Raw genomic sequence first — 25,766 nt, 5'->3', positions numbered from 1 at the left:
ACCAACTGAGCAGGACTCTCCAAAAACACTAACTCCCTTTATTAAAAATAAGACTAGGGCGCCTGGCTGGCTCAGTCGGTAGTGTGTGCGACTCTTGACCTCAGGGTTGTGCGTTTGAGCCCCACATGGGGGGCAGTATTTACTTAAAAAAAAAATATATATATATATATATGTTCCAGAACATTTAGAAGAAATACCTCTACCTATCATCTCCTTGAAAACAATTTGCAATAGCTTCCTTCCAGACTCTTGTATTATGTATATGAGAAATGTACAAATGACAGCCCTGCATCACATTAAAAATCACAGCTATCCTCAGAGATTGGAAATGTACAATAGATTTCACTAATATTTTTCTCATGCTCAGAGAACAGTTTTCACCATGTTTACAGTCCTAACTGACTTGGATTTAATAGGCAAGGTACTGTTTAGGTCACTACCTTCTTTCTTCACTCATTGGTAGCCCCCCTAGATATACCGTTGTTGTTGTTGTTTACCACTGTCATTATTGTTACTAGCTACCATGCCATGTGACCCTGCCATGTGCCAGGAGTTTATATATCCCTAATACTCACAATAACCACCCCCCCTTCTCTATCTATGGGTCTCTAATTCTTATATCCAGTGCAAACATCATTCCCAAACTCCAGATTTGCATATCCAATTACTTATGGATATCTTCACTTAAAATCTCACAGATCTCAAACTTAGCACATCCGAGAAAAGAGAAATAACAATTTCCTCCTCTCGACAAACTCACTCACATCTCCCCCCACCCTCTCAGGAAGCCACAGCACCATTCACCCAGTTGTTCAAGGAAAACACCTGGGAATCATCCTGGATTGCTTTCTTCCCTTCAAAACCTTGCTTCAATGCATAAATAATCGTATCAGTTCTCTCTTCAAAATGTATACTGCTTCCAACCACTTCTCACCACTTTCACTGCTGCTACCCTACCCCAAGCTACCATCCTTTCTCCAGTGAACTACTGCACAATTCCTGGTCGCCCTGTTTCCACTCCTGTGCCCTACACGCACAATGAAACTTTTAAAACCAAAATCAGCTCTTGTTATTCCTTCCTCAAACCTTTCAGTGGCTTCTCATCATCCTTAAAAGCCCATGTGATGTGGCCTCTGCCTCCTACGCATTATCTCCTATGGCTCCCCTTCCTTGCCCCATTCCGGCCACACCAACCTCCTTGTTCGTACTCCCACCTCCAGCTCTTCATCCTTGATGTTCCTTCTGCCTGGAACACCCAGGGATCTTCAGGTGGCTTGCTCCTTCACTTCCTTCAGGTCTTTGCTCAAATCTCATCTCCTCCAGAAGATCTTGTTGGACCACACCAATTTCTGCTAATACTCTTCATATTCTTCCTAAAATCATGACTCCCAGACATCCACAAAACTGTTCTTTTTTTTAAAAGATTTTATTTATTTGAGAGACAAAGACAGCGAGAGAGAGCATGAGCAGGGAGGAGAGGGCAGGGAGCCCAACACGGGGCTCAATCCCAGGACCCCGGGATCATGAACTGAGCCGAAGGCAGATGCTTAACTGCCTGAACCACCCAGGTGCCACCATCACTTATTTATCTCTTCCCCTTACCAGAATGTCAGCTCCTTGATGGCACCAACTGCCTCTTATTTGCCAATGAATCCCCACCTGGAACAGGAACTTACATACAGAAGGCACCCAAATGTGAATAAATTAACAAACACTACAAGGGATGTTACATGCCCATTTTACAAATGAGAAAACTGAGCTACCTAAAGCCACATAGCCAATAAGTTGCCAAATGCATCTGAAAGAACCAGTACTCTTCCACTGACTGAGGGCCATAAAACTGAATTATACATATACACTAAAGAACAAAAATGTAAAAGAATGCATTTCTGTATGAAAGTATCAGACCACACTGATTTTTCTTTCTGTTCATCACTAGAGCATTTCACACCTTTGATTAATCTTATGTATGCACTGTGTATGTCCCTCCTCACCTGGAAGACAATCTACTTTTCTGTATTCCCCACCAGGTAAGGGCTGAGCTACAGACAGCAGACCTTTAAGAAATGTTTCTTTGATATTTATACCCCCCAGTATTTGAAGAATCCTATAACAAGACTTTCAGCCCCACCAATAAAGTATACTCTTCAAAGAGACTTCAGTTTCCAAACATGATGGAGTAACTGGATCCAGACTTATCCTGCCAACACCCCCTCCAACAACTAGAAAAACAGACAAAATATATAAGGCAACATCTCTTAGACACTGGACAACAGGAGCAAAGGACTGCAATCCCTAACAGAAGGGAACAGGGATGAGCCCCACAACCAGCTTTCTCGGCCTGGAGGCACTCTGGAGCATGGTGCAATGAGGACAATCCTGAGCAAAGCATGGCAATCTTGTCAAGTTGAGAAGTAAGACCTGAAAGTTTGGGAAGGCTAAAGAATCTCAAAACTCAGGAGAGAGAAGCCTCCTTGAGTCTGATATTGAATAGTAAGCTATACATGCATACTGAAAAATCTATCGGGGCAGGCAAAGAATGACCCAAGAACTATAAGCTAAATAATCCCAGAGTTGGCACAGGGCTGTCAGACATTCATATTCTGACCAATCAGAGCAGAGAACATCCAACTCTTCAATGGAAACTAGAAGGTTCATGATTAATTAATGGAGTGAAACAGCCTTAGAGTAAAAGCTCCTCTAGACCAATCCTACAAAGTTCAGAAATTATCCTAAGAAGTATCACGCAAATAACTTAACCTGCAAAAACAAAATCCAATCCTCTTTAAAGCAGTGCCTCTGATAGTAGGGATGATTTCTATCCCCTGCCAGGGGACTTTCAGTATGTCTGGAGGCAATTTTGGTTATCACAACTGGCATCTAGTGGGCGAGGAATAACGCTAAACATCCTACAAAGGACAGGACAGCCCCCAAACAGAGAATTACCTGGCCCAAAATGTAAGACCAAGGTCGAGAAATCCTGCTTTAAAAGAGCAAAATCCAGCAATCAACAACTTAAAATTCACCATTTCCAGAACCCAAGAAAAAATTACTAGACATGCAAAGAAGAAAACTTGACCCAAAATAAAAATCAGTCCACAGAAACAGACATAATGGGATTAACAGAAACCTTAACTATTATGAGTATTATACATACAGTCAAGAATTTTTTAATGAATACAAATAGAAGACAAATGGAAGAAATAAAAAAATTCAGTAGCAAATTGAATCCAACAAGGTATGAAGAAAACATCATGACCAACCCAGGATTATCACAAAAATACAAGGCTAGTTCAAAGTTCCAAAATCAGACATCATTCAACAGAGTAAAGAAGAAAAAAATACAAGATCGTCCCAAAAGAGGCAGAGAAAGCCTTTGGCAACATTCACTAACCATTCATGATAAAAACTCTCAGCAAACTAGAAACAGGAAAGAACTTCAACTTGATAAAGGACACATACAAAAACAAAATACAAATACAGGCATACCTCATTTTATTGCACTTCACAGATACTGCATTGTTTACAAATTGAAGGTTGTGGCAACCGTGCATCAAGCAAGTCTCTCAGAGCCACTTTTCCAACAGCATTTGCTTCACTTTGTGTCTCTGTGTCATATTTTGGTAAATCTTGCAGTAGTATTTCAAACTTGTGCATTGTGACTATATTTATGATTATATGTGATTAGTGATTACAAATCACTGAAAGCTCAGATGATGGTCAGCATCTTTTAGCAATAAAGTATTTTTAATTAAGGTATATACTTTTTTAAAAACAGAATGCTTTTACACACTTAATAGACTACAATATAAACATAGCTTTCACATGTAATAGAAACCCAAAAAATTAATTTGACTCGCTTTACTGTCATACTCACTTTATTGCAGTGGTCTGGAATTGAACCCTCATTCTCTGTAGAGTATGCCTGTAACATCCTATTTATGGTGAAACACTGAATGTTTTCTGCTCCCTAACATGAGGAAAGAATGTCCACTTTTAAAATGCCTATTCAGCAAACTGGGGGTCCTAGCCAATTCAATAAAGAAATAAAAAACATACAGACTGCAAAGGAAGAAATCAAACTACCTATATTTGCTGTTGACACTACTATCTATGTAGAAAATCTCAAAGAATCTACAAAAAGGCTTCTAGAACCAAAACTGAGTCTAGCAAGGTTGTAATACAAGGTTGGCATATGAAATTCTACCCTATTTCTATATACTAGCAATGAACAACTGGAAATTGAAATCTTAGAAGCATCATTTACAACAGCACCAAAGAACATGGTACATGCAAAAATCTTACAAAATATATGCAAGATCCAGTTACCGGAAACTACAAAACACAAATGAAAATATCAAAAACAGTCCTGGGATATACCATGTTCATGGCTCAGTATCATTAAGATGTCAATTCTCCCAATTTACAAATTCAATGCAATGCCAATCAAAAATCCCAGCAGGATTACAGAGATCAACAAGCTGATTCTAAAATGTTCCTGGAAAGGCAAAGCAACTAGAATACTCAAAAACATTTCTGAAAAAGTAACACAACTACAGAAACCACATTACCTGATTTCAAGACTTACTATAAACCTACAATAATCCACAGTGTGGTAATGGTGAAATGAAAGACTCAGATCAATGTAACAGAAGACAGAATCCAGAAATAGACCCACAGGTATATGATCAATTGACTTTCCTCAAAGGTAATACAATAAAGAAAGTCTTTTCAAAAACCGGGTTGGGGGCACTTGGGTGGCTGTCGGTTAAGCATCCAACTCTCGATTTCAGCTGAGGTCATGATCTCAGGGTCATGAGATGGAGTCCCATATGGGGCTCCGTGCAAAGTGGGGAGGTAGTCTGCTTGAGATTCTCTCATTCCCTCTCCCTCTGACCCTTCCTCCGCTCTCACACATGCTTTCTCAAACAAAATAAAATCCTTTAAAAAAAAATTGCTGGAACTACTGCTTATCTAAAAGCAAAAAAATAAATCTCAACCCATACCTTGAACCATTTAGAAAAATTAACTCAAAGTGAATCATAAACCTAAATGTAAAATTTTAAACTATAAAACTTCTGGGAGAAAATACAGGGAAAGTCTTTTTGTTTAGGTCAGGCAAAGATTTCTCAGATATTACAACAAAAACATGATCCATGAAAGAAAAAACAACTTCAACATTATCCAAAGTAAGAACTGCTCTTCAAAAGACATTAATAAAAAGATAAGCCACAGACTAGGAGAAAGTATTTGAAGACAATAATCATGTGTCTGATCCTAGAACATATATAGAACTCTCAGGGCGCCTGGATGGCGCAGTTAAGCGTCCAACTCTTGGTTTTGGCTCAGGTCATGATCTCAGGGTCCTGAGATCAAGCCCTGCATGGGGCTCTGCACTCAGTGCGAGTCTGCTTAAGACTCTCTCACTCTGCCCCTCCCCTCCCCCTGCTCTCACGCATGCTCTCTCTCTAAAATAAATCTTTAGGGGTGCCTGGGTGGCTCAGTTGTTAAGCGTCTGCCTTCGGCTCAGGTCAGTCCTGGGATCAAGCCCCGCATCAGGCTCCCTCCTCTGCGGGAAGCCTGTTTCTCCCTCTCCCTCTCCCCCTGCTTGGGTTCCCTCTCTCGCACTCTGTCAAATAAATAAAATCTTAAAAAAAAAAAAAAAAGAATTGTTAATTTTCTTAAATGTGACCAATGCATTTGGTTATGAGGAACACAAAAATCAGCAAACATTTTCTGTAAAAAGCCAGACAGTAAATGTGTGGCTTTGAGGGCAACTACTCTACTGTCACTGCAGCACCAAATCAGCCACAGACAAATGAGCACTGCTCTGTCCCAAAAAAACTTTATTTACAAGAGGTAGTAGGCCAGATTTGGCCTGGGGGCTACAGTTTGAGGACCCCTCATGTAGACAAAACTACAATGACAGAAAGCAGACTAGTGGTTACGTATGGTGAGGTAGGGAATGGGTGAGGGCTGAGGGGAGGAACTGGTCAGAGTTGCAAGGGAACTTTTCTGGAATGATGGAAATGCTCCGTATTTTAACTGTGCTATTATCTGCATGGATACATTTGACAAAACTCATCAAACTATATATACTTAAAATAGGCACATTTTATCATATAAATAGTATTTCAATAAACTTGATTGCTTTTATTTTTTTTTAAAGATTTTATTTATTTGACAGAGCGATCAAGAGAGCACAAGCAGGGGGAACAGTAGAGGGAGAGGGAGAGGCGGGCCCCCCGCCGAGCAGGGAGCCGGATGTGGGGCTCCATCCCAGGACCCTGGGATCACAACCTGAGCTGAAGGCAGATGCCCAACCATCTGAGCCACCCAGGCGCCCCTTGATTTGTTTTAAAAATGTATTCTTGCCAGGTGATAGCATCAATATTGTGAAAAGCCTAGCCTTTGGAGCCAGATTTATCTGAGTTCAAATCTTAGTTTAATAGCTATGTGATCACTGTCAAATCACTTTGGGGGCTGTTTCCCCATACTTAAACAGCTTAATAATGCCTACCTCATAGCTTTTTTTTCACCAAAATTAAATAAGAAATGTAAGTAGGTAAGACACAGAGTAGAACATCTGGCACAGATGAGGCACACTCCCGATCTGAGTAAACCAATTAAAAACATTATTTTAGAAAATGAGTCAGTAAACATCAGACAACTATACTAGCTTCTTTTGTACTCTTGAAATATTCTGACATTCTTTGTTTGCTGTTTATTGTGGTTTAACCTGACTTCAAGAATTGGCATCGACCATCAGTTCCTGTGATTTCACAGTTACTTGGGTCTAACAGCAAGCACTGTGAACTAAAATTTCTTTAGAGTTTAGAAAAATACTCCATGACAAATGTTATAAAAGGAAAACTGAAAAGAGCCAAAGTAAAACATACCAGTTTTCCCAAGCAAGGAGAATGACAATAATTACAACATATTTTAATTATCTTTTATTAAAAAAAAAAAAACCAACATAGTAGGATGTTTTCCTCTTTTCAACTAGGATTTGAATTTTATCCAAACCAGTAGCCAACCAATAAAGTTACAAAATGGTATAGCATTTATATAGTATTCTACCTTATTTCTCGCAACAGTAGTATGTAATAGGAGATGATTAATATTAAGTTTGTTTTTAGTTTACAAGGATCTTATGTTTGAGACAGATGAAGTGGCTTGCTCAAGGACACACGGTCAATAAATGGCAAAGTTTGGATGTGAAGTCAGACATGTGGCTCCATATCATGTTTTTTTTTTTCAGTAGAGATCACCATCATAGAATCATCTTGGGTTCTATGAAATTCTTCACATAACTCCTACATGCTTTTCCCTAACTTGCCATCTTTAGTTGTCTAAAAGACAAATCAGTTACAGTGTGACATACCTACTTAATTCCTAACCATTCAGGAATAACTGGCCATTTTGGACGGTAGAGGCTATGGCCAAATATGGGCTTATGATATTATCAGAAGTGAAAATTCAAAAGCATGGTTTCCAAAAGAAGAGCCTAGAGTGACATAAATGGTTAATTCCTCACACTTCTTCCTTTTCCCCACCCCAATACCTACATCACAGAAACACACTGATATCCACCTTTGCCAGGCTCCTAACACAGCTCTGAAGAGGTAAAAAAGGAAAGCACACTATTGTTCCACATAAATAGTACCAGGTTGTCCATCCTCCCAGCAAGGGCTAACAAAACGGGTTATCTATTCATCTTCTATTTATTATGTCCCCATCAACCCGTAGGTGGACTTCAAGACCATAAATGGGAGGACGTATGAAGGAAATGAAATTCCTTCCACTAACATCCTCCCCCTCTCTCCTCATTTACAGCGGTAAGACAAGCTGACAATGACTCAGGAGCACTGCTTCCAAATGGACCCCTGTCCCCATCAGTAATAACCAAGTCTGTTCAAGTGCACTTAAGTATTAAGTTTAAAAGAAAAGATTATCAAAAAGTCCAAGTTTATTCATCTAGCTTTGTCAGGTATGTTTTTTCTTCAATCTGTGAGTCTGATCAGATAAAATTTTTGAAGGTTTACTATAACCCTCCATGTCTAACTTTTTACCCTCATTTTATAAGAAAACTAATGGAAAGATGAGATTCAATATATAGAAATGTCCTGATTACAGGTTCTAGAATATATCTATTCCATTTGGTACTGTGAGTAGTGTAAACTGAACTGGTAAAACAGATTTAAATCACTGCTTCCTTCCGCAAATGGTGGCACCTTCCAAGGTGTTATCTTGAAGGGGAAGTGAGCAATTTGCTAACACAGCTGAATTGTGCTCACACTGTGTTAACCCCCAGTCCAGTTCCATCTTACATGAGTTTGAAAAATGTAGTCATAATCCCTATCAATTATTTTTCAAGACTGAAGTAAAATAAGGTACAAAAGCTGGAACTGACTAAATAACTTGGATATCCTATTACAAGTGTTGAAAACAATCCATCTCTCACCATTTCCTAAACACCATAAATGCACAGTCATACCCTACCAAGCTACTCTGCAAATTCTACTCAAACACCTGTTAAGGTCAATGAGAAGATAAGTTTTTATTAACATTCAGTTCAACTAGCTCCTTTAAAAAAAAAAAAAAAATGCATTCAACTAAAGACAATTCTCAGGATTCCTTCTTTATGAAAGAAATAGCTCAGAATAACTCAGAAGCATCAGACTTTTAAAATTGCTTCAAATCACATAAAAAGGTATCAAAATTATCATCATTACAGCTACCAAGTAACAGGCACCTACTTAATGTCTGGCACACTGTTAAGTACCTCACATAGTTTCAGTTATTCCAAAGAACCCTGCAAAGTATGTTACTACACCTTTTGGTAGGACACAGAGGCTCTGAGGGACTAAGTGACCTGTTCAAGGCTCACAACTAGTCAATGGAAGAGTAGGGATCAGAACTCAAATGTACCTAGCTACAAAAAAAATGTGTATTCTTCAAAACTGTGCTACCTCCCCATTTCACAACAGAAGAACCTAGGCAGAGATGTGAAATGATTTGTCCAGCAGTCTTATTTCATCAGAAAAGGGAGAAAACTTCTAAATGAGAACCACATTTTGAAAATCCATTGGGCACTATTTAAACTTCACTTCTTTTCAAGGAGTAATTAACAGACTAAAAAAAAGAGGTTTGAAATCCTTTTAAGTAAACTAAATTTCATCACAGATCTGCCAAGTGAGCTGTCATTTGGGGCAAGTTCCCCGAGTTAGTGGTTCTATGCGCACTATCACTAGCTTAGTACAAAGCACTTCACCCATTTCAAACACATACTGCACACCTGCACTGTGTTAAGAATCCTTCCTGACAAAGAGGGGACAAAACTAAGAAATAAGGCCCATCACAGCCCTTAAAGAGTTAACAGACTAGAGGAGGAGTCCATTTATACTAAATATACGGTTATCATTAGGCAAATAGATGAAGTGTGTGAGAAATCCTAAAACAAATGTATAACATGGTATAACAGCTCAGAGAAGGAAAGGAACTGGCCTACTTGTCAGTTTTAAGTTGTGTTTGTTTACATTATGTCCCTCCCTGACAACCCTTGCAACCTCTGCCAACCTCCATCCACACAACCGTCCCATGTAGGCATGCACAACTGCACAACCAGGAAGAAAAGCTGTAAAAGCAAAAACTGTGACTCCTAAAAGTGAACTTGTTGCTGTAGTTTAAAAGTACAATGCTTAAGCCATAAAGACATTTTTCTCTAGCCTCATCAGGTGAAGAAAGTTGGTTTTTCAAAGCAAAACAAGGCCAACCGAACCAGAAAAACCCAGGAACACTTCCCCACATTACTCACTTCCGATGAGAAATCAATCCAACTGACACACAGAGTATTTCTCAAATTTTTCTTTTTAATTTAGCAGATGGCAATGGGATATAAAAACGGGTATTAACACATTCTGGTCATTCTGTTCCACTACCGACCTGACAGACACTTAAACTAGTTCCACGTGGGGGACTTAAACATCATAAGCCAAATGAACCAAATTCAGTAGAATCGAAGCCCAAACCTGACAAGGCTTGTATTTAATGCAGGCTGCAAATCTCCCAAGAGACCAAGGAATACAGGAACTAGAACAGTGATTTATCTCAGCTGATCATAACTCCTTTACAAACTCGCAATCAATCATCTTTCAAAAACTGCACGCATTTGTTCTGATCTGGACAATCCCAACAGTTTAGAAAAACAGAGTAAGATGCTTCTTCAGAAAACAAAGGGGGGGGTGTACTGAATAAGAAAAAAAGGCACACTGCTTTTTCCTTTAGTTGTATATGCCTGAGGCAATAAACTCCCAAAATAAATTCACCCAGGAGTGTAAAAGCTGAGAACACCAAAATATTGCTCAATCCAACTTTCATTGTGAATTCCTCAGTTCACAGTAACATTTAAAAACTTAAATGTGATGAAATCATTTTGCTGTAAAAACTACGTATTTCCAAAAAACAAAATGTAAAAAACCTGTCTATCCTATCTTCTGGGGAAGAAAAATTGAGGGTTTGCCCCATTTAAAAAAAAAAAAACCTTCTCATATTGGTTGACTTTAGAAAAAAAAATATATAGTGTAAGAAAGTTAGCCAAAAAAAAAAAAAAATGTTTTGTTTCGTCTCAAAGTATGGCTGCACTTGAACTCGGTGGAGAGCTGAGTCCGCTGCACAGTCCCAGCGTGGGTCCCCTCCGCCGGCGCGGCCCCGACCCGCGCGGCCCGGGAGCGGGCGCAGAAGGCGCCCCCCGAAGGCGGGCGCGGCCCGGAGTGTTTACCGTCCGCATCGGCCCGGGGGAGCCGCTCCCTCGCGTCCGCAGCACTTGTTCACGGAGCCCGGCAACAGGAGGGACCCCGAAGGGGCCGCGGCTCCCGGCGCCGGGGGAACCGGCCTCGCTCGAGGGGAGCCCCGCGGCCGCGCCCCCCCGCCCCCGGAGCGGCGGCGGCCCCGAAACCGGGCTGCGGGAGTGGGGAGGCGCGCCGCAGCCCGCGAGCAGACAATGAGCGAGGGGGTGACGCGGGGGGAGGAGGGGATCGGGGGCGTCCCCCACCGCCCCTTCATCCCTCGCCCGCCCCCTCCTAGCCCCGCGGCCCCGCCCCCCTCCCGGCTCCGGTCCCGGCCGCGGCCCCGAGGAGCGGCCGCAGGGGGAGAGGCCCGCGCGCCTCGCCCGCGACCCCTCCCCAAATCACAAAACTTCCCCCAACTCCGCCAACTAAGTTGCGCTCTCACCGTGCGGCGCCCGGGGCTCCCCCGCGGGCCCAGCCGGAGCAGCTCCGCACCTTCGCCGCCGAGAAGGACAATAGGCAGCCGCTCAACCGGCGGCGGCGACAGCTTGACGCAGCGGCGGCCGAGGCGACGAGCGGGCACAGCGGTCTCAGCGGAGCCCAGGAGCTTCACCGCGGCTGCTCCGGCTCCGCGCTGGCCCTCCACACAGCTCCAGCGCGCCCGCGCATGCGCCACAAGCCGCTCGGGCATGGGCGGGGCACCTGGGGAGGGCGGTAACGCCTACGAGCCCTCCCGTGAGTAAGCGCGGAGCCAGGGGCCGCGAGCTGGGATTGCTCTGCAGAGCTGCCCATCAAGCTCCAGGAGACCAATAGGAAGGCACCTGGGCGGTGCGTTCAGGTTGCTAAGGGAGGCTGAGGTTGCCCGCCGCGGCAAAGTGATCTGAGTTGGGTGGCCTGCGGAGGCTTCTCTGGAAAATGCCCACCCACCCTCTTCTCTCCGCCCTGTCTCCGGAAACCGCCCTGCCTCTGTGTGCCGGTGCTTACCTGACTGTAACAGTTACCACACGGACTGAAATGATTTACTCTTTCCACTTGGAATCACAAAGTGGGGCTTAGTCTTCTGTGGGTCAGTGCCTCTGAGCGTCATTGTTAGATATTCAACAAGTGTTTTAGATGGATGGACCATTGGATACAAGGATGGCTCTCTGGCGGCATCAAGGTTTTGACAAGGCATTCCGTGAACTTTTGGCTACTCGATCACAATCTTCCAGTTGCAAAGGACCTCAGAAATCATCTGGTGGCTTTTGAGAAATGAAGTGTGGTCCATTGGTTCGAAGAAACTTCTTCATTTTGATAGGTGTGTGTCTGTGTGTGTGTGTTTCAGTGTGTATTTCACTGTGTATTAGGAGGAAAATGCCTATCACATCAGACCATTATTTCATTGATGTTATTTCTTAGATCAAATAGAAAGCTATTAAAAAGTGAATCTAACTAAAGAAAAATATTAAGTAAAAAATGACACTTTATATGAAGTTCAAGAACATGCAAATTGATAGTGATTGAAGTAAAAACAGTGGTTACCTAGGGGTAGAAGGATTATTGACTGAGAAGGAGCAGGAGAGGGGCTGGAAGTGTTCTGTATTTTGATCTAGACAGTGGACGCTTAAGATTAAATGCACTTTGCACAGTTTACACATATATTTTTTATTTCCATTTAAAAAATACTGATATAGGATATGGCAAAAGGAAGAAAGAAGGAAAGAGAGAAAGGAAGGAAGAATAAAAAAGGGAAAGAAAGAAACAGAAAGAAAGAAAAACAAAAAGAAAGAAAGAAAGAGAAAGAAAGAAAGAAAGAAAACATAACATGACTCTTTGAAAACCCTAATCCAGGCAAGCTCTCTGCCAGGGACTGAATACCTGAGAGAGGGGTATTGTGAATACTTACTATATCAGTCACTTCCACTGTGGGGTGGCCTTAAATCTTAGAAATGCTCCTAGCCTTGAGCTGAAATTTGCTTCCCTGTAAGTGGACCTGGTTCTCACATATATTTTCCTAGTTCACTCTCACAGAATGAAAAACATTCCCAGTGCATCACGTGAAATTATTTTCCAGCCATCTCATCATCCTGCCCACCTTCCTCAACACTCACTTTATTCTGTCCTTGCCAATATTTGAAAGGCGGCATGGAGAAAGGAGTCTCCTAGATCCTAGACCAGACTCTGCCACAAAGGAGCCCACCATGAACAGGCCATTCCTCAAGAGCCTTAGTCTCCTGTAAAGCAAGGGAGCTAACCCAGAATATCACTTAGACTGTCATATGTGATAATCCCAGGGTCTTCTCCTAGAGCCTGACTGCTCCATTACAAAGGCATCAGCAAATAAATGTTACCAGGTCATCTTTCTGGTGACTGCTGACAACATCATTCCCTGCTCCCTGCCTCAGCAGGATTTACACCTTTCCGGTGGGCTGCATGCTGCATCCAGTGATCTCGAGCCCAGCACTTTTCAAAATTTACTGTGCTACAAAATCACCTGGGCGATTTTGTTAAATGTGGATTCGGACACAGTAGGTCTGGGGTGGGATCTGGAATTCTCCCTATCTAACAAGCTCCCAGGTGATACTGATACTGCTGGTCTGGGACCCTACTCTGAGAAGCAAGGGTCTTCTCTAAATTTTCTAGACAGCTGAGCTCTGCGTCTTCTTTGGGAAGCCCCAAGGAAACATCCTTGCCTGCCCTATCTAAAATAACCCATCCTCGGGCACCTGAGTGGCTCAGATGGTTAAGCGTCTGCCTTCAGCTCAGGTCATGATCCCAGGGTTCTGGGATCGAGTCCCGCATCAGGCTCCCTGCTCCTTGGGAGCCTGCTTCTCCCTCTGCCTCTCTCTCTCTCTCTCTCTGTGTGTGTGTCTCTTGTGAATAAATAAATAAAATCTTTAAAAAAATAAAATAAAATAACCCATCCTCCACTAGTCCCTCTCAGTCATATGACTCAAATTGTTCCATAGCATTTACCCCAGTCTGAAAAGAGCTTATTTGTGTGCTTATTACCTCTCTCCCCCCACTATCGTGTAAGCTCCCTGAAGTCTGTTTGTTTAACCCCCTCTCTCTTGCATCTATCATAGTGCCTGTGGGAACAGGAAGAACTCAAAAGGTCTGCATGAGTGAATTTGTACCAACCGAGCTACTGTGAGGGGTCCTCAAACTGAGTGTCCCCGATACTAAAGATTTGTTCTTCCAAAGTACAGCAAATATCTCCATCCAGTGTGCCCCATTTCACCAGAAAGTGATGTGGGGTTTAGTGATTTCCTCACTTTCCTTGAGTAACTTTATAAGCCAAGACAGATGCCAGGGCCTTATCAAGCACTGAGAGGATTCTATATCTCCGTACTATCTGTCCAGTTGACTTACATCTCTTGTTAACTTTATTTTTTTAAAGATTTTACTGGGGCACCTGGGTGGCTCAGTTGTTGAGCGGCTGCCTTAGGCTCGGGTCATGATCCCAGAGTCCTGGGGTCAGGCTCCCTGCTCGGCGGGAAGCCTGCTTCTCCCTCTCCCACTCCGCCTGCTTGTGTTCCTACTCTCGCTGTCTCTCTCTCTCTCTGTCAAATAAATATTTTGTTTATTTATTTGTCAGAGAGAGAGAGAGCACAATGTATTTTGCATTCTTTTTATCATACTAAGACTTCAAAATAATCCAGTGTGTATGTGACACTTACAGCTCAGCGAAGTTCAGATTTGCCACGTTTCAAACGCTCAAAAGCCACACATATGGCTGGTGGCTATTGTCGCAGACAGTACAGTTCAGATTGATTAATTCACATGTAGAGTCTCCATCTGGGATTTTGTTCTAAACCACAACATGTGGCTGGAGCCATAATTCCCTCACTGTACCTCTTTCACTTGTATTCCCTCATTTATTTCGCACAACGCTGGGCTGGCGCTATTATCCCCCTTTTAAAAGTCAGTCAGGCTTAGAGAAAACTAAGTAATTTGTTCCAAATCACATAGCTAGTGACTGGCACAGCTTATCTTCCAAGGGTTGAAAACTAAGAAAAAGTTACTAAATCCAATTTAGAATGGCACACTTGGTTCTCTCACATGCCCCCCTCCCCATCTCCATTTAGAATTGTAAGGGGTCAGCCTATCAACGGAGTGGGTGCTTGGGAAAGAGCTGTTTAAGCAACTGATCCCTTGTTCAGAATATATGCCTATCACACATTTCAAAAATTCTGCAGGCACAGCTGGTGCAACCACTCTGGAAAACAGTATCGAGGTTCCTCAAACAGTTGAAAATAGAGCTACCATACGATCCAGCAATTGCACTACTGGGTATTTACCACAAAGATACAAATGTAGGGATCCGAAGGGGTACGTGTACCCCAATGTTTATAGCAGCAATGTCCACAATAGCCAAAGTGTGGAAAGAGCCAAGATGTCCATCGACAGATGAATGGATAAAGAAGATGTGGTATATATACACAATGGAATATTATGCAGCCATCGAAAGGAATGAGATCTTGCCATTTGCAACGACGTGGATGGAACTGGAGGGTGTTATGCTGAGTGAAATAAGTCAATGAGAGAAAGACATGTATCATATGACCTCACTGATATGAGGAATTCTTAATCTCAGAAAACAAACTGAGGGTTGCTGGAGTGGTGGGGGGTGGGAGGGATTGGGTGGCTGGGTCACAGACATTGGGGAGGGTATGTGCTATGGTGAGCGCTGTGAATTGTACAAGACTGATGAATCACGGATCTGTACTTCTGAAACAAATAATGCAATATATGTTAAGAAAAAAAAGAAGAAGAGAGCAGGAGGGGAAGAATGAAGGGGAGTAAGTCGGAGGGGGAGACCAACCATGAGAGACGATGGACTCTGAAAAACAAACTGAGGGTTCTAGAGGGGAGGGGGGGTGGGAGGATGGGTTAGCCTGGTGATGGGTATTAAAGAGGGCACGTTCTGCGTGGAGCACTGGGTGTTATGCACAAACAATGAATCATGGAACACTACATCAAAAACTAATGATGTATGGTGATTAACATAACAATAAAAAATTATTAAAAAAAATTCTCCAGGCAGAAACTAACCAATGTTGAAAAAAACAGAACAGTTACATGTTGAATTACAGATAAATGCATAGCAAATGGCATTTATCATTACGATTATTGCCACCTTAGACAGTATTAACATTTTTAGGGACCTTGATGTGCATTCATTGCAAATAGTCCTCTAAAAAGGTCTTGCTGGTTTACATCCTGACTCTTAGGGCGTCAGAGTGCCTTGCCTCTCTGACTTAAGTTCTTGTATTAGGAAGACCTGGACTTCGGGCGCCTGGCTGGCTCAGTGGGTGGGAACATGCGACTCTCGATCTCAGGGTCATGAGTTTGAGCCCCATGTTAGGTGTAGAGATTATTTAAATAAATAAACAGGAGGGAAGGAAGGAAAGAAGGAAGGAAGGAAGAAAGGAAGAAAGACCAGGGTTTTAGAAGCAGCCAGGGCTGGTTTTAAATCCTGGATGCTCAAACTCTTTGTAAAGTGATCACTCCTACCCAATAGCCACACAATGGCAAATTCATAAAACAATATGTGCATAACCCTTAGCACTTGGCCTGGCACAGAGTGCTCTGCCAACTAAATACCTTCTCCACTTCTTCCTCTACAGACAATGACAGTCCAGAAGTAGATCTGATGATGCAAAAAAAAAAAAAAAAGTGCTATTAGGGAAATTCGGGGAAACATGTACCCCACCGCAATTCTAATAGAAAGTTTCCAGCAAAAAGTACATATTGTCACGCATTGACCTCTCCAATAGATGTGGCAGCCACCTAATCTGCCCCAAAGAGTTTCCCAGCCTTTAATTAATACATGCCAGATGCCCTGCTTAGTGATAGAACAATTTATTTAATTTCTGAAACCTTGCTTTTCTCCATAATGACACTTCCAATAATAGATTTGCTTAAAGGCTGCTCATGGGTTCAAGTTAAGCTTCTAAAGTCATTACATTTCCAGTGATAGAAGAGTTAGGGGCCATGGGGTTGATGCAAGGGACAGAATCACTAAAGCCTCGGGGTTAAGGGACCACCCTGGCCTCAAAAGAAGTTATGGCCGTATTTCTCAGTCTGGAGTCAAGGGGATTTAATTTTAGGGATCTCATAGGGTCCAGAGACTCCCTCCCCATCGCTGGAAAGGAAAACCAGAGTCACTTTTTGGGATAACCTTATTTTGATTCAGTTAGGTGTGGTTTGGTGTTTACTTTGAACATGGTTCCAGTTTGGTGAAGGTGGAGACTGTTATTCTGATTCCAGAGAGATTTATGGGCTGGCTCAAGAACCACACATTTCATCCTATTGCTTTTCTCTTTATGCCCAGCCTTTTCCAGTTTATTCAGCTGCTCTCATAATTATCCCCAATTATTTATAATGGTAGGCTTTTGAAGCTGGTGTTGGAGAAACATCATGTTTTTTGAGCCCTTAAACAGCATTTAGTAGAAATGGAGGTCAGCAACTCATGTGAAGCCCAAACGTGGGTTTGCTTGGGCAGATTTTTTTTATTTTGTTTTCATCTTTAATATAATATCTTCCCCCAAATTACATGGAGTTTGCAATATTAAAAGAGAAATTTTCATTTGCACACAACTGTTACCAGTAACTACAGTTTCAGTATAGCTTCAACCAGCTTTCTTTTTTTTTTTAATAGAACAAAAATACCACTTGTACTCTTCATGTTTTTAGGTCTTAACGGCATATAGATTCCCAGATACCAAAGTACTTCAGGAAAAAGCGGGGCAATTCACTATGATTGAGTTAGACCCTTCTTTTCTTCCCTACTTTTTATTATCCAATATAGAGTTCATAGTCAAACTTCACCAGTTGTCCTCATAAGACAACAAGTTGTCTTTACGGTGGTGCTTATTTTTTTTTCATGGAGGACCTGATCAAGGCTCATGCTTTGCATTTATTAATAATGACTCTTTAGACAGACTCCTTTAATTTATTTTTTTAAAGATTTTATTTATTTATTTGACAGAGAGATAGAGAGCACAAGTAGGCAGAATGGCAGGCAGAGGGAAAGGGAGAAGCAGGCTCTCCGCTGAGCAGGGAGCCAGACGTGGGGCTTGATCCCAGGACCCTGGGATCATGACCTGAGCCGAAGGCAGCCGCTTAACCGACTGAGCCACCCAGGCGCCCCTAGACTCCTCTAATTTAGAAAGATTTTCTTTTTTTTTTTTTTTGGCTTTTGCTTTTTGCCTTAGATGACCTTGACTTATTTGACCTTATTTAGGTTGTTTTTTAATTTATTGCACAATCTAAATTTTGTGTTATTGGCCCTCCTTGGTAGAATCAGGTTAATTTGGGGGGGACAAGAATACTATCTAAGTGATGTTATATCCTTATTGCATTCCATCACAGAGGTCTGTTTGGCTCATTTTAACTGATTTCTTTTAAAATGCTACCCTTCTTGAGGAGTAAGTTGGAGGGGGAGACGAACCATGAGAGATGATGGACCCTGAAAAACAAACTGAGGGTTCTAGAGGGGAGGAGGGTGGGGGTATGGGTTAGCCTGGTGATGAGTATTAAAGAGGGCACAGTCTGCATGGAGCACTGGGTGTTATGAACAAACAATGAATCATGGAACACTACACCAAAACAAATGATGTAATATATGGTGATTAACATAACAATAAAAAATTAAAAAAAATAAAAAAATAAAAAAAAGAACCAATGATGTAATGTATGGTGATTAACATAACAATAAAAAACTTTAAAAAAAAGAAAAAAAAATAAATAAAATGCTACCCTTCTTGAGGGGTGCCTGGCCGGCTCAGTTGGAAGAGCATTTGACTCTTAATCTCAGGATCATGAGGTTGAGCACCACACTGGGTATAGAGATTACTTAAATAAATAAAATTTTAAAAAATAAAGTGCTACCCTTGAAAACACTAGTTACTGGAACTATTCCTTAGAAAAAGCATTGTCTGTTTAAGGGCATAGAAGAAATACTTTATATTATATATCCCTGTCCTCTTGAAGATTCACTGTGCATACTTCCAGTATATACTAAGACTCTGAGAAGTCCTGCATTAAAAAAACTGTTCAGCTTTGTATAGTCCTATATTTATCAAACTTATTTGATGACGAAACCGATTTCTCTTGGAAAATGCACTAATATCTTACATCATGCTAAGGACTCATTTTGAGAAACAATGCCTGAATCCATTCCATTCATCTTCCAGAAAGAACAGTCTAGGTATAGTTGATTCGAAGCATCGTTCCCTATCTATGCACTGTTGTGGACGGAATGTTTGTGCCCCCTTAAACCTGTATGTTGAAGCCCTAAGTCCCAGTGTGATGATACGAGGAGGTAGGGCTTTGGGAGGTAATTAGGTTTAGATGGGGTCATGAGGATGGAGCCCCCATGATGGGAGTTGTGCCCCAATAAGAAGAAGAGACACCAGAGCATCCTTTCTCTGCTATGTGAGGATACAGTGAAAAGGGTCATCTGCTAGCCAGGAAGTGGACCCTCACAAAGAACCAAATCTTCTAGCTCCTTGATCTTGGATTTTCAAGCCACCAGAAGTACAAAAATGAATGTCTGTTTTTTAAGTCACCCAGTCAGTGAGATTTTGTTATAGCAGCCTGAGCTGATGCATACACCCACACTGTCAACATTTCAGAGTCAAGAGAGGAAAACAGATGCTTCAGGAATCTCATCTCCAGCCTCATGTGGTCACTCTTGTGAGATTTCAACCTGCATTCCCACCGGCCGCAAGCACCTCTTCACCTGGATAGTCTGCTGAACCATGGAACTCAGTTCCAAACGGGAGATCTTCTCTCCCTCCTTTGCTCTGATTCTTGCTTTCCCACCCGCTCAGTTCTACCCAGTCATTTCTAACAGTCTGTTCTGCCTTTTCTTCGTTCTGCCACAATCACTTTCACAAACCAAGGCTTGTGTTTCCTTTCCTGCTTTTCTCATGTTCATTTAACCAACTTTTGACCAGGTGATTTCGATCATTCTCCCACCTCATCACCATTCCCCCACCGCCACCAGCTTCCCTGCCTCTAAAACCTCCCAACCAGTCCATATTTCTCTCTGCTACAGAATGATTTTCCTAGAGTAGGCCCTCCCTGTCCCTTCCCTGTTCAAAAAACTTCAATGGCTCCCCGCTGCTTACTGAATACTACTAACCACCATAGCAGGGAATCCAAAAGTAATTGACTTGCATTGTCCACTTGCACAAAAATGACATTAAACTTCTTCTCTCCCTAAACCCCAATCCCTGCGCAAAGCCTCTAACTTCCTGCATGTTAAACAGGTAGGTCTTCCACTTCCAAGAACATCAGATCCGAGTGCCCAGTCTTTGGCTGGCCACTTTTCCTAGGAAGACTTTCACCATCTAACCCTCCTGCTTAATAGCATTTATTTCAGTCTTCTCTGGAATTTTATAATTTATGCTTTCTGTTTTACATCTAGTCCTTATCCTCTGCCTTCAAGCTTGCTCAAGTTTCTCCTATCCTCAAAATAAATAAATAAAGCTGCTGACCCAGATACATGCATAAGACATTGTGCCATCTCTGTTCTGTCCTTCACCATCATGTTTTTGAGCCTCGCAGCCACTCATTCTACCTCCGCGTCATCTGCCTTCAGCTTCATTTAGGTAAAATCGGCACGCAAGAACTATATCCATTTTTAAGTGCACAATCTGACGAGTGAATGAGAGAATATAGATGAAGCCCTTGAGAACATTACCTGGCACCCAGCAAGAACGTGACAAATGTGGGCTCTTATTGCTTTAACCACGTGAATGACTGCCAGGTCTTTATCAAGAGCTCAAGGCACCTTATCTAGTATTTAAGGCACTAATTCTCCTTTACTGACTGCCTGGGGGACGCCCAGTACCTTAAACATATATGTCCAGAAACAGCATCTTTGTATTCATTAAGACTCTTTTGGTTCACTGGCTCAAGAAAAAAATAAAAAGGAAAATTTAAGTCTGGAGATAGATTTCCAGCAAATGATCCAAAGGTACCATTAGGAATCTGTCTCTCTCTACCACCTTCTTTGTCTCTCCCCATCTCCCTCTCTTGGCTCTGCTCTCCTCTGTCTTGGTTTCTTTCTCTGAAAGCTCTTCTGTCATAGTGACAATATAACCACGAGAAGCTCCAGGCCCCTATTTTATCAGCTTTGTACCCCCAATGAAATGAGAGTTTCTGAACCTCAATACTTTCATCAAATGTCTCAGGGCTGTCTTTCATTGGCCAGACTTTGATCACATGTCCATCTCTGAATCAACAGTGGTGATGCCATGGCACCGCAGGGAGGTCATCGAAGAAGACTTAGCTCCCCATAATCCTCATCATCTTCCCATTTTTGATGATATCTCAATCTGACAAATTGCTGTGCAAACACAGCTTAAAATTCCACCATCCCCCCATTATATTAGCATTCATAAGCAATAGCATAGGAAATTTATGGACTCAGCCCTCATTGCCTGGGAGACGAAATGTTCTCATTAGTTTTACCTGGGTCGCATGTCCTCCCGTTGAACCAAAGATGGTGTTGGTTACACCTGAGCCACATGAATTCGGAGTGTGGGAGGGGTGTGTGTTGAGAGGGAAACTGACGTACAGTGGCCAGAAGCAGGTGGGATGGACGCTGGAAGGCGAAATTAACAGACGCCTATCTTAATCACCTTCCCTCCCAAATTCATTCTTTTTCCCATGTTCTGTCCTTCACTAAAGGTCACCATTTGGGCTGAAACCTGCAAGTCACCTCTGGCACCTCCCTCTGCCCTGCCCCAAAGATCCAGACTGATGCCAAGTCCTTCTGACTCTCTAGATTCACACACCCAGAACATGTCCTCTGGTTTCTTCTCTCTTGTCGCCATTGATGTGGTTGCCTCTATACCTAATCCCCTCCCACTGCATCTCTGCGGGCTAATTCCACAAAGCTGAAAAGCCGGCTCAAGCACACCACCTCCATGAAGCTCCCAGTCTGGGAAGTCAGATTAGTCACCATCTCGCAGAAAGGTAGTTCTGGGTCTCACTTCTTTTTGGGAGCTGCTTTCACCAATGTGTCAATGTATCTCTAACCCAAGACCTTTAGAGCTTAGGAAGCCTTGGAAACAGTTACGGCCTGCAGGCTGGCCTTCACTCCCCACCCCTCGCTGTCCTCTAGCCATACATCCACTTCCCGTCACACAAAGCAAGCACCTGGCAAATGCCAAAACTGCTTACATGTGGAAACCCACTCATTAAGAACTGGGCCTTTAAGAGAATGTTTTTAAAATATCACATCTCTGTCCCAATTTGTGAAACTTCATTGAAGTTTTTTTTTTAAAGATTTTACTTATTATTTGACAGAGAAAGCGAGAGAGGGAACACAAGCAGGGGGAGTGGGAGAGGGAGAAGCAGGCTTCCCACAGAGCCCCTCGATGCGGGGCTCGATCCCAGGACCCTGGATCATGACCTAACCCGAAGGCAGACGCCCAACAACTGAGCCACCCAGGCGCCCCAATTCATTGAAGTTTATGAAAGAACTATTTGATTTTGTTTTCTTTCCCCCTTTCTGGCTTCAGTTTGGATTTGATGGGTCTCCATCACATTAGCTTGAGGAGGCCCTTTGTTAAGGCACTTAAATACCCCAACGGGAGTATAATTCCCAACTGAGCAATGACTGGAGGTTTGGCCTCTGCGTGCATTGGGGACAAATCTTGTGACACACACAGGACACTGTTTAGCTGGGGTGATTTTGGCTGGTGTCTTGGAGTATGTATCAGGTCTGTTCGGAAATCTGGTTTATTCTCTTTGTTTTTCTCTTGAAGATCCTTGTCTCTCTCTTTTCATTTTTAGTACAACACTACTTCCTGATTTTCTACGTTAAGTATTCAGTGATGGAAACACAGCAGCTGTATAAAACACACACATTTGCATGCACACACACACACACACACGCACGGAGACAGATTTTAAAAGTCAGCCCAAACCAGTCTAACTTCGGCAGGGTTGCCAAGTCAGACAGAAGCCTTCAAAATAACCTTTATGTTGGGACCCTGGCCTCTGTGTGCTGACAGTTACACATTCCAGCTTGTCATTTGTCTCTGACTTGCTTTCCCGAATGCTTCTATTGAGTTATGCCCACTTATCACCTGCTTAGTATGTGACACTTTATCTGCCAAGACAAATGTCATATTAGAAAAGCCTTCCAGTGACCGAGGGCAGTACAGGATTGCAACACAGAAAGTTTGGGCTTTTTTCCTCCTAATCCACTTTCCAAATGTGCTTTCCAGATCTTGCCTGTTGCTGGCAACAGTAGGATTTTTATTATATGTGGGCGTGTTGTATTTAGGTTATGGAGACAAAGGCTCAGATAAATGGGTCCTGTTTGGTAGGACAAATTGCCCTTGAAACTCCCAAGCCCTGACAGTACATTTGATCAAAAGAAGTGACAGTGATTAAAAACAAATGTTCCTAAATGTCGTGGAGCTACCAAGTATGAGGTCATCAGATTTTCAGGGGACTTCTATAGATTTCTCACTATTATAATATTTTTTTAATTACACGAACTCAATGCATCTGGAAGTGAGACGCTAACAGCTTTGGTTAGGGTCAGAAATAGAGGGCAAGCACTGGGTTGCCTTAACGGCCAGACTCTATAGCTATAAACTGCTTCTGCTAATAAATTTCAGGGCTGGGTGCCAGACAGATCTCTGAGAACCTGTTTTTTTGGAGGGAAGATTTGGTAAAAAAAAAAATCTTAAAAGTCCTGTTCCTGTTCTAATAACCCTGGCTTTGGTCCTGCAGGTAAAAAGAGATCCTACTGATTGGGTCTCAGAGTCAATATTCCTATTCAAGTCCAAAGCTACTACTACCACCACCACCACAACCAAATGAACCCCAAATCCCATTTAACATGAGGTTCTTTGATAATTTTTTTAAATTTTTATTTATTTTTTGAGAGAGAGAGAGAGCACAAGCAGGGGGAGCAGCAGAGGGAGAGGGAGAAGCAGAATCCCCGCGGAGCAGGGAGCCCGATGCAGGACTCAGTCCCAGGACCCTGGGATCATGACCCGAGCAGAAAGCAGACGCTTCACGGACAGAGCCACCTAGGCGTTCTTTCACAGTTTTATTTTTTGAAGATGTAACTTGTTCTTTTCTGTTGGGGTAGTGTCATGAATTTGTGGAAACAAATCAAATCTGTGGACAGAAATTGTGTTATGGCAGTTTTAAAAAGCAGCTCCGTTCATGTTACCCTCCTGCTTGGAATGCTTCAAAGACTCTCCACACATTTCACTTTAAAGTCCAAATTTCGGGGCTCCTGGGTGACTCTTGATTGCAGCTCAGGTCATGATCTCAGAGTCCTGAGATCGAGCCTTGCATCACATTCAGCGGGGAGTCTGCTTGTCCCTCTCCCTCTGCTGCTCCCCCCCACTCATGTTCTCTCTCTCTCTCTCTCAAATAAATAGATAAAATCTTTAAAAAAAAACACACACACAAAATAAAGTCCAAATTTCATAGCTTAGCTCCCCAGGCCCTTTGCAATCCAACCTCTACCCACCCCACCAGCCTCTGCCTGGGCCCCACCCCGCACAATCCCTCTGGTCCTGAGGTCAGAACCAACGGTAATGGCACTCACTGTGCCCAGGCACCTGCTCTTCCCTCTGCAGGCAAAGCCGATCCTTCTTTTCCTCCTCCACCTGGCCTACTGCTGCTTGTCATTTCAGGCTCTCACCTGCCCCCAATTCCCACCATGCCTTACTCCACCCCAACTAACTCCACACACCTCAAGCATATCCGGAGAATCCCATTCAGGTGCTCTTCCTGGAACATGCTCGGCACTGTTTTTGCCCTTACAGATCTCACAGCAATAAATAGCCTTACTTGTCTGTTTCCCCCTCTAAACAGAGACTTGCCACTCACGTATATATCCCCAGCTCCTTCCTGGTTCCATCCCTAACACCGAAAATGTGCCTAATAATTTTTATTGAATGAAAGAATAATTGAATTGCTCATTCTGTTTCTGGAACACAGAGTATCCCGGAATGCCCAGTGCCTTTCTGATCAATAAGCCCTATGTTAGAAAAAACAGATGACACGGGGGCTCTCAAAAGGACTTGATAATATACAAAGAACAGGTCAGCCTAGGAGATTGGGTGACCAAGATATAACCATGACCTAGACACTGTTCAGGGCACGTTCACATGCTTTTTCTTATGTAATCCTCCCTACAACTTTCCAGAGTAAGTTCTTATTTTCTTCGCTGCTTTGGATGAATAAGCTGCTCAAATCCTGTGCACCCAGGAAGTAGCAGAGCTGGGATTCCTCCTTTTCAGATCTTTATGATGCTAAAATCCCCTATTTCCACACAACATGAATACATAACTCCTTTTTTCTTTCTCTGGGAGGATCTGAGTGAGGAGAACATTTCCTGGTTGCTGTCCTTTGAAAGAAAGAAATGCAGATTTTTCAGACCCACGGGAGCCTAGATCTGTCTGGTGTTGGAACACAAGGTTGGATACCTTCTGACCCCTGAATTTCCTAGCAAAGTTTTGATGCAGATAAAGAAGCAGACCTGGAGATACAGGGATGAAAGGCATAGCACAGGGAATAGAGTTGATGGTCTTGTAATAGCCTTATGAGTGACAGATGCTAGCTACACCTGCGGGGAGCACAACATAACGTGTGGACTCATCCAATCACTGTGTTGTCCACCTGAAATGAATGTAACATTGTGCATCAACTATACTTCAGTTTAAAAAAAAAAGGTGGACTGGACATGATGGGGAGAGCAATCAAGGACAAACTGGGGCAAGCCTTTCTCATTTTGTTTACGTCTCTACAAACTCATGCCTTTGTTTTTAGAAGAACATGCGGTCATTCTATTGACATTTTATTTTTGGCTAGTTCACATCTCAGATGTTATTTAATAATTACAAACACATCTGTACCTCCATTTTGGAGGCATTATACACACCTTTACTGAGTGCCCGGGGACAGTGAAGAGCAGGTGCCACCAACGTGGTTCAATGTGGTGGA

At 42.6% G+C, this 25,766-nt stretch overlaps 1 protein-coding gene across 16 annotated transcripts in view; it reads right to left on the bottom strand.

The window, feature by feature from the left end:
• Positions 1-11,426, bottom strand: part of AKAP13 (A-kinase anchoring protein 13) — a 323,215-nt gene extending 311,789 nt beyond the window's left edge. For all 16 annotated transcript variants that reach the window (XM_027570071.2, XM_027570075.2, XM_027570077.2 and 13 more), the window contains exon 1: positions 11,233-11,426. The gene's annotated coding sequence lies outside the window, so the exon portion shown is untranslated. The remainder of the gene's footprint in view (positions 1-11,232) is intronic.
• Positions 11,427-25,766: the final 14,340 nt, after the last annotated feature.

This window comes from Zalophus californianus, chromosome 6, assembly GCF_009762305.2.
Source record: "Zalophus californianus isolate mZalCal1 chromosome 6, mZalCal1.pri.v2, whole genome shotgun sequence".
Taxonomy (NCBI): domain Eukaryota; kingdom Metazoa; phylum Chordata; class Mammalia; order Carnivora; family Otariidae; genus Zalophus; species Zalophus californianus.
This window is presented reverse-complemented; position numbering and strand designations above follow the sequence as displayed.